The following is a 9745-nucleotide window of genomic DNA, read 5'->3' on the forward strand; positions in this document are numbered from 1 at the left end:
AACCGAGTCTTTGCACGGGTCAGTTTTGAAATGCGCTGTCGCAAACAGGAATGCAAACTTCTGTGCATGTCTTTTCAAAGTGGGAAAATCCTCAGGATGTATATACAGTTCATAGAACTCGAGCAGAGGGAGGCTGTAGCTTTTAGCTCTTTGTTGCTTTGCGGCTCAATGATTTTGTGTTGTAGGTTGTCAGGAACCTCAGCTGGTTCCACATTAAACAACAGCTCAGTTTCTTTTGTTTACTTTTCATGTCCTGAAACTTCTCACCTAATGCGTGAAGGAGACTAAGAAAGTGTGGTGGGAAAAAGAAAAAGTTTTCAGCTTTCTTACTTACAATAGTAAAGTTCTGATGGTAATAACGCATTTTCTATCAACTTTATTGGCCCATATTTTCCTACATTCGACCAGTCACACAGGTTTATAAAGTATTCTGGCATCAGCCACTAACGAGGTGTAATGGACGTAGAGAAAAACATTTTTTGCCATTTTTGCAGAGGAAAACTACGGTTTAAAGGCATGAAGAGCAAATTCGAGGTGGTTTTATGTATTTATATGTAATTCTTGCTTTACAACCCGGTACCTTTACAACCATTTTAAATCTTAGGATTACAGCCGCCCATGAACCCTAAAAAGATCACACACTTTTAAACCTAACACTAACCTCAGGTCATGAACTATTCCTAAATTATATGTGGGAAAGGCCGTTTTTATCAGTGCTCTTCGCCCATGGGAACATTAAGGCTTAGAAACACAGGTAAAAGAAACCCACTCAGCCACCCACACACACACACACACACACACATTCACTCACATGCACAGATGGTGAGCAAGGCCTGAAGATGGATAGTTGTCTTAATATAGTGTGCTTCAGACAAGGAGGGATGGGGTACAAATTGGAGACGGATGTACAGTCGGAGCCAAAATCAATAATAAAGACTTTCATTTCCAAACAAAATGAGGCACCGGGAGTTGACGTACAGACGTGGAGCTGATGTACGGACCTGGCTCCTGCACGTCCATCAGACAGACAGGAAACCTGACCTGCGACCAGCTTATGACAAATGACTGACAGAACCAATGCTACATTAGTTCCATATTTGTAATCAGATCAGAGTCGAGGGAGAGGGGGAGTAAACAAACAATCAGTAGGAGACTAGTGCAGCTTCTTTACTTTGCAGGACTGTCTTTGTAATTGTCCCTCATGCCAAAAAGCACATATTAAACTTTCCTGTGCAAGAAAATAATAGCTTTCCTTAATGGATGCTTCCAAATGTTGGGACAATAGAAGCATATTTGTGATATGTATTGTCTGCTGTGACTAATTACGTATTCATGCTGCAGGCAATATGATCAAGTTACTGCAAGTCTATTCTTTCCTGCAGAGTTGAGCAGCAGAGATTTGTTTGAATAGGTGCCAAATAAAACCAGTATTGTACATACTGCCATAGAAGTATTCCTATGTGCATGTGTGTTTTTTACTATTTAAAAACTTATCATGAAAAATTATCTGTGAAGATTAGACTTCCATGTTTGATTTCTGTCAAACGGTAGGATTTACGATTCAGAATCAATGCACAAGAGTGAATGGTTTGTGTGCAGTAGTGCATAAAGTAATGAGTAGCTGCGTTTCCATTACAGTTGTTCGCAAAATAAAAGCGATATTTCTGAAATTTCGGCAAAGTTCGAATGCGACTTGCAGGCGTTTCCATTGAACAGTGTTTTGCGAACCAGCCGAAATTCTCGTAAGTTCTCGGACGTCCCGCAAGATGTGTGTGCGTGCTGTGCGTCGGTAAAACTTAACACAAAGCCCTAAAATTAAAAAGCACATGCTGAAGGTGAAATAAAGAAATTATCTGTTGACTTAGAGTGATCACTGATATTAATGGCCTATTATTGATCACTTTGTTATTACGCGAGGCTCGCTCTGACAGCGTCAGCTCGCTCTGACAGCGTCAGCTCGCGCCGGCGGAGCAGCAGCAGAATACAGGACTGTGAACATATTTTCTATCAGCAATTATGTGTAAATATTAAAGTTAATGGCGTGCACGCGTGTCTCCCACATAGCTGAGGTGCACACACTCATCACAAGTTCATCTCACGATTAATGAAAACGGAATGATTAGATTTACAAAGTGACACAGGACGAGATCACAGCTGTCAGATTGTCTTTAACAGATCAGCCAGCGTGACAGCTGGAACAGCTGGAGTGTTTTTGTCTGCTACTTATTGAGATCCAGAAAACATACAAAATTGACAAGACGTTATATCTGACTGCATGCGGCCGGCCCGAAACGGGGAGTCTGCTGACCTCAGAGACGTGTAAATTCGAAAAAAAATATCGACACGGCTGAAAAACCACCTCATGAGAGCGTAAAAATGTTTTTGCGATATTTGAGAGGATTTTCGAAATTCAGGTGTTTCCATTACCGTTTTTTATTGCGATATTTAGGATTTGCGCATTTCTAGGGGCAATGGAAACGCAGCTAGTAACACATAATGCTGCAAAACTAGGATGCGAACCTGGTGTTATCTGCCATGCTTAGAATACTCGATACAAGATATGCTGCAATGCACCAACAAAGGGAGGGAAGAAGAAGACTGCAAGCCCGTAAACATGGACATGGTCTTGCCATCTATGAGGAAAGAAATGCATTTGTTAGACCTCAAGGATACACACAATACATTGTGGTAAATAATAATGAGCGTAAACGTAACTTTTGTGCGTTTACGAAGGCACCTTGAAAATTACTTGCGTCATTCTTCTCGACTGTCAAGTTCAAAGTCAAAGTGAAAGTCAGCTTTATTGTCAATTCTGCAGTATGTACAGGACAAACAGAGAATCGAAATTGCGTTACTCTTCAACCTTTTGTGACAGGACATATATTAAAAAAGAGATAAATAAAGACTGTACAATCTAAATAAAAACATAACACCCTCCTCACGTCAATGCCAAAATCCCATTTGATGCATGTTGTGAAGGTTCAACTTAGTTTAACTTAGGCCGCAAAGTCCAGCAGAAAGTCAGCGTAGTGCAGCGCAACGGCTCAAAATCGTGTGCAATTGGAAATAATGACCATGTAGCACAAGCCCTGTTTGGCTAAATTCCACAACATAAACAATTTAACGTGACGCTTTTAAATATTTCTGGAGAAGCACCTTCATTCACTGTGCGTCTCCAATTGTTTCCCTCTGAATAGACTATGAGCTTCCTGCCTTTCAAAGCTTTCCAGTCAGGTATAACTTTTATTTAATTATTTACTTACTTATAATTATTTACTTTAATTAATTGTGTGTTAATTTAAACACAAGATACTTGTGCTCAAAAAGAGGCGTCCCAGAGTCCCCCCCCCCCCCCCCCCCCTGCCAGTTCACACTGCTCCTACACAATCCAAACAGCACCGCCACGTCCAACTGACCCAGAGATGCACCAGGTAGTGGCCAGTACCGATGCTACCATTTAGCTAATTCTAATGCTAATGCTAACCGCTAAGAAGAACAGAAGAAGACAATACAGTTCCGATGCTACCATTTAGCTAATGTTAAGTGCTAACCGCTACCTGCTAAGAGGAACAGAAGAAGACAATAAAGCTAGATTCACCTATACTGTTAATGTTAACTGCTCGCTACCAATACTAACTGCTTACTATCACCGCTTTAGCTATTGTTAGCTGCTACAATGCTACCACAGGCCTAGATGCCACATGTAACTGCCGATTGCCACACTACCATCATCTACCCCTGCCTCTCACCACTGCCTACTTACTTAATTATTATTTACTTACTTATAATGTAGCCATATGTGTCTCATAAATGCGGCTGCATCCATTACTGGATTTAATGAAAAGCTTTTAAGTCGTTCTTTTTTTTTTATTCAATTCATTTCTCAGGGCATTAATTCATTTAGTGCTTGCAGTGGCTACCTATATTAACCAAGTGCAAAATTAAAACACAACAGGTCAGGCATTAAGAAGTCAGCAACTATACACATTTTGGCAGCCTTGATCACATCACATGATCACTACAAACACGAGTCTGTGTGTTCAAACAATTTCATTTACAAAACTTTTTATCCACACAAGAGCAGAAATTGAAAACAGCAGAGATGTCATGTTAACCTCGTCTTCATCAAAACAACTCTCTGCACTCATTGAAGTCAGTGTGAAACCGCGAAATGGTGGCGAGTTGAACACGTAGTCTGTCATTTTGATGGCGTGGTAGAGTAATTACAGCACCATTGCCTGTTTTGTGCATGGTTAATAGAGATTAAAAAGATAATTTCTGTATGCGGGGAAAATTAATTAATGTGCCATGTCCTGACCTCGATGTCTGCAACCTCTAACATCCCTAACCACACCAGGCCCTTGAATTATGTTTTAGGAAGCTCTTTTCATTCTGTGTATTTAATGATCGGAAATGAGATTCCAGTCTGTGTGTGCATACACATTTACACCATTTCAGCTGGTGCCTATGGCTTTTAACGAACTGTTTTTTAGTTATTTGTTTGTGTAATAAGCTCGATTTGTTTTCCTGCTCTTTGTTCTTCTTTGTCATCGTGCTGAATTAAAATGTGTGACAGTAAGTCAAAACAAATCTCAGTACTTTTTATCTGTATTATTGCTTAATGAACCAACTGGGAACTCAATAATTTAGAGATATTGAATCATAATCTGTACCCAATTATATTGTTTCATTTGAGAAATGAATTTGTTGTACGTTAATTCTGGTTTAGGGTGGATTCTTCTTTATCAAGGAAAAAAAACTAATTTTTCTGACAAGGATCGTGTGATAAAAATCCAAAGTTAGAAATTAAAGGCACCTGAGGGAAAATGACAGCAAAGTGATTAAAGTCTAGCAATTAAGTAGTTTCTCTTTATTATCCGATGCACTCCCAGTGAAGTGTGGGCCCTGCTCACCCTCTGCAGAGTGAATATTTCACAGTTTGAAGTGAATTGAATGATCTTATTTGCAGGCGTTTGGTAATCGGCTCTTGACAAAAACACCCTGATCACAAGAAAGGCGTGAATGTGACTGTATGTGCGTGTGTTTATGTGTTTGTGCCCCCCCACCCCTTCACCCCAGCCACCTCATACTTCCATATAGACAAGATATCACTTCCATAATGCTCCATATCATGTTAAGCCTTTCATCCCCATTCAAACCCAGTGCCTTCTTTTCCATTTCAATCTGCACTCGCTGTAATAGGGTTCACTATCACCCTCTCCCAATGGGGCAACTTTGCCTCCCAGCCAATCTCTTCAGCTGCATGTTTTTATACTGTCCCTTGGTGTGAGTCATGGGTCAACAATGAAACTGTGAGTGCCGCCCCCCCCCCTCCCCTTCTCCGCTCCTCGCTGGTGCTCTGAGACCCCGGCGCCTCGCGGAGCGTGGGCCGCCTCATGTCGGATCGCCGGAGCGCTGCAGTGTCAACAACCTCTTCATGCGTTGTGTCGGGGTGAATAACTCAGGGCATCCCAGCCGAGATGTCTTTTACTCAGAGTGGCGCTGTGCTCTCCACCCTGGTAAAATCTGCAATGATAGAGCTGTTGTGCTGTAAACAAAAGACCTCCAGAGCTGGTGCCCTCATGTCACCAATTCATGTAAAACTGTGGAGGTACAGTTAAACATAGATACTAAAAATAACACTATGATTATCTTTTATTACCTTTTACAAAATACTGTATATCAGAATATCCTTCAGAAAATAGTCTGCCATGTTAACATAATATTTATCTTTTACTACAAAGCAGTACATTCTGTGCATGCAGGTTCCTTTGACACATTCTATAAAGGTACAATGTGTAAGATAAAGCTAGAATTTAAAACATTCAAATAAACTAACATTATCAACACATTGTGAAGAATAACAGTTCTGAAGGTACGTCAAACGTCTATGTATTGTGTTTGCAGACATCCACTAATACTGACTGCCAGAGTGACCCTTGAAATAGTAATTTTTTAAACACTCAGCCTTTGATTCCTCACAGAAGGAAGCAAAAGCAGGCTTCTCATTTCAAGCAACAGTGGATTTTCTGATGGAAATGACTCTCGCAGGCAGATTTCACCTCGTGCAACATGCATGAATTTCAGGGTGGTCTGGTGATGTGTGCGCTCTCACAGTTCGACGTGATAGAAAGAATCAAACAGCCTTTTGTAGAGAGTATGAAAATGTCAAAGGCTGTTCTGTCGATTGAGAAGCAGCTACCTGTCAGGGTGACAGTGAATTGGTATCTCCTGATTGCAGAACTTCCTCTCATTAAGAAGAGTCCAAACAATCTCTTGATTTGCGTGTGAATCTGTTATTCTGATCTCGCAAACAATCCCCAATTTCAAACTCATGTAAAACTGATTGGAGTCTTTCCAGAGGGGGTGTGTGTGTGTGTGTGTGTGTGTGTGTGTGTGTGTGTGTGTGTGTGTGTGTGTGTGTGTGTGTGTGTGTGTGAAGGCAGCGAAGCGGGGCTGATTGGGCCATGCTGTGATCCTTTAATCAAACCACGTGTGCGGAAAGTTCCCGTCGCAGCTGAAAAGGAGACTGATAGGTGCGTTCAAATCGTAAAAATATCCACAGGAATAAACGCAGCCCTTATTTGACAGTGTCTTCATTAAGCACTTTGATCTAAAATCTCCATCAGTGCTGGAACATCTGTGTTGCTTGTTAATGGCCACTTTAAAGAGTGATATTTCTGAGTAAAATGCAGATTTAATCCCATTAGACTCCATATGACGAACAAACCATGTCCCATCAACCAACCATCCACCAATTCCCACTGCTGTTTGCAGAATTACATTATAATAAAGCAATACCAATAAGACTGTCTTTATGCAGTATGGAAATTCTCCTTTAACATCTCAACCTTCACATCTCATCAAACATGTGCCAAATAGAAGTTGTGTTGGCTGTTTTGTTAACTAATTTCATTTGATTTTAGTGTCATTCACTTCATGTCGGCTGTGGCTACCACATGGGACTCTGAGGTCATGTCCTTCATCTTTTTTCTTGGAAATTGAGGGGGGTTTTGGAATTTTGTATTACTTAAATTTGGGTACTTTTAAGCCAATAAACAACGAATAAAGATAAGGGTGTCTATTGGATGGAGGAATATGATCCTTCTTTCGTCATCAATGTATGAATTTTTATCAGTCTTAGTTTTGAGTTATGAGTCAACAAGCCTAAAAAATTAACCAATCATTCAACACCAGCTTCCGATGTCTGACAATTTTCAATAATTTGCTCTGTACTCAAGAACGATTGATTGATTGATTGATACGCACTGTTTAATTCTTCTTAGGAGGGGACTTTGACACAGCATTCAAACATACATGAAGGGAAATGAAATTTACAGAGTGTAGAATTAAACAGTCAAATGAAAAAGTGAGATATGAAAAATTATTAAGGGGACTCGTAGCTGCAATGTTTCTGAAATCCTATATGACCTGTTCACAAATCATCCATAACAAGCATATGTCTGTACAATCTCTGTCTTTGTATGAAGTTTTCTCACCCTGAGCAGAAACAGGTTTTTTTCCCCTGAAGCGTAGCTCTCCTATCATCAGCTAATTTCCTGTAGCTACTCTAAAGGACTGTTTTCCCACACACGGCCTATAATTATTTCACAGAGAACAAGGAAACAATCACTTTGGCAAAAAGAGCTGTAAATCAAGAAAAAAATGCTTATGAGTAATCAAGTTTAATATAAAAGACGCCATAAGCTGTAACAGGAACAGTTTGAAACGAACAGATGGAGATTTAGGGCTTATTTGCTTTCTTACTGAGAGTTAAATGAGAATTAGCAGTATTAGCTAGCTGTAAAACTACAACATGACGTTTTTACACTACAGTTTTTGTACTGATTAAAAAACAGGATACAGCATGTTAATTAGTGACAGCTAATACAGCTGGACACAATCAAGACCGACCTGCTGCCAGCTCCAGCTATACATTTACTGTAGTTACATACATACGAGTGGTATTCACCTTTTCATCTAATTCTCAGAAAAGTATTTGTCAAGGTGTCAAACTTTTACTTCAGACAGAATCATAAAGTGTGGCTATAAAGGGGAAATTTAATGACCCTGTATTTCCTGAAATGATCATATTCGGTCAGGAACAAAACTATTTTCTTCTCACTTCAGCGCTCATTTTTCCCTGTCACTCAAATAAAACACAGAGCATTCTCTTGGCAACTGGCACATTATTCTGTTCTATAAGAGGCTCCAACATTGATAATCTGAAGCATGGGTCGTGCCAAGCGTGTCCCCCGCTGTGCCTTTGTGCTGCAGTGCATTTAGGTCTCGAGCTGGGGAACGGGCCGCCCAGGTGTCCAGTTCAGCGTCTTTTATAGAATGTGGACAGCTGAAGAAAAGTAAGTCCAAAGAGGAAAGAGCAATGTCTTGCTGAGACTCCAAAAAAAAACAAAAAAAAAACAATTTACACACAACTTGGGACCTTGACTCAAATCCGCTCGAGCTGGGAGCTAATTAAAAATGTGACCTGGCACAAAGGGGAGCATAAGCAATGTTATCCCCCTTGCTCTGCTCTGGCGTCTTTCTGCCTCTTCCTCTCTCCTGACCGAATGAGTCTCAGGATAGCACAACTCTGAAAAATGAATCATTGGTTGAACCAGACTCTGCTTGCAAGGTTTCACAGGACTCCCACTTATCATTCAAATGTCCTAATTAATGTCACATGACGGCGTGTTTTTGTGATCTCTCTAAACCTGTTGGCGCGCCGTATGTGCATGAATAAAAAATGTCATCACACAAAAACTTAAGTTATTTCCTTCTGTGGCTTTCCCACTTTGAAGTAAATTAATCACTACAGCAGCCGTATATAAATGGGTCAGTTGATACAACATCGACCAGTAGCTTTGGGAGAAATGTTGGAAATTTGTCTTCCTACATAATTCACACTGGGGCTGATTATACTTTGTAAAAAGAGGCTGACATATGATGAATACCTCAATCAAGCAAGTCGATTGAACTGGATTCTGGTGCATGCAAGAGTGCTTTGATGTTTGCAGCCTGCACGCTTTGTCAGTTTATATGTGAGTTTGTGGGGGTTTGCTGGTGCTTTAAGGCCTTGAAGACTGATTATTAATTATTATTGAACTTATTAATACTAATACTTACTAATTTAATATTGATTATTAAAGTATGACCCGACACAGGTACAATACTGATCAATTTAGATTCTAGTAAAGTAATGTCCATCCGAGTGTCCTGCTAGTTCACAGTGCAGTGTTTGAATGAACCTTTAAGATATGTAGCGGTCAGTCGGAGTGACAGTGCCAAATAGAAGTTGTGTTGGCTGTTTTGTTAACTAATTTCATTTGATTTTAGTGTCATTCACTTCATGTCGGCTGTGGCTACCACATGGGACTCTGAGGTCATGTCCTTCATCTTTTTTCTTGGAAATTGAGGGGGGTTTTGGAATTTTGTATTACTTAAATTTGGGTACTTTTAAGCCAATAAACAACGAATAAAGATAAGGGTGTCTATTGGATGGAGGAATATGATCCTTCTTTCGTCATCAATGTATGAATTTTTATCAGTCTTAGTTTTGAGTTATGAGTCAACAAGCCTAAAAAATTAACCAATCATTCAACACCAGCTTCCGATGTCTGACAATTTTCAATAATTTGCTCTGTACTCAAGAACGATTGATTGATTGATTGATACGCACTGTTTAATTCTTCTTAGGAGGGGACTTTGACACAGCATTCAAACATACATGAAGGGAAATGAAATT

This window comes from Chelmon rostratus, chromosome 24, assembly GCF_017976325.1.
Source record: "Chelmon rostratus isolate fCheRos1 chromosome 24, fCheRos1.pri, whole genome shotgun sequence".
Lineage (NCBI taxonomy): Eukaryota > Metazoa > Chordata > Actinopteri > Chaetodontiformes > Chaetodontidae > Chelmon > Chelmon rostratus.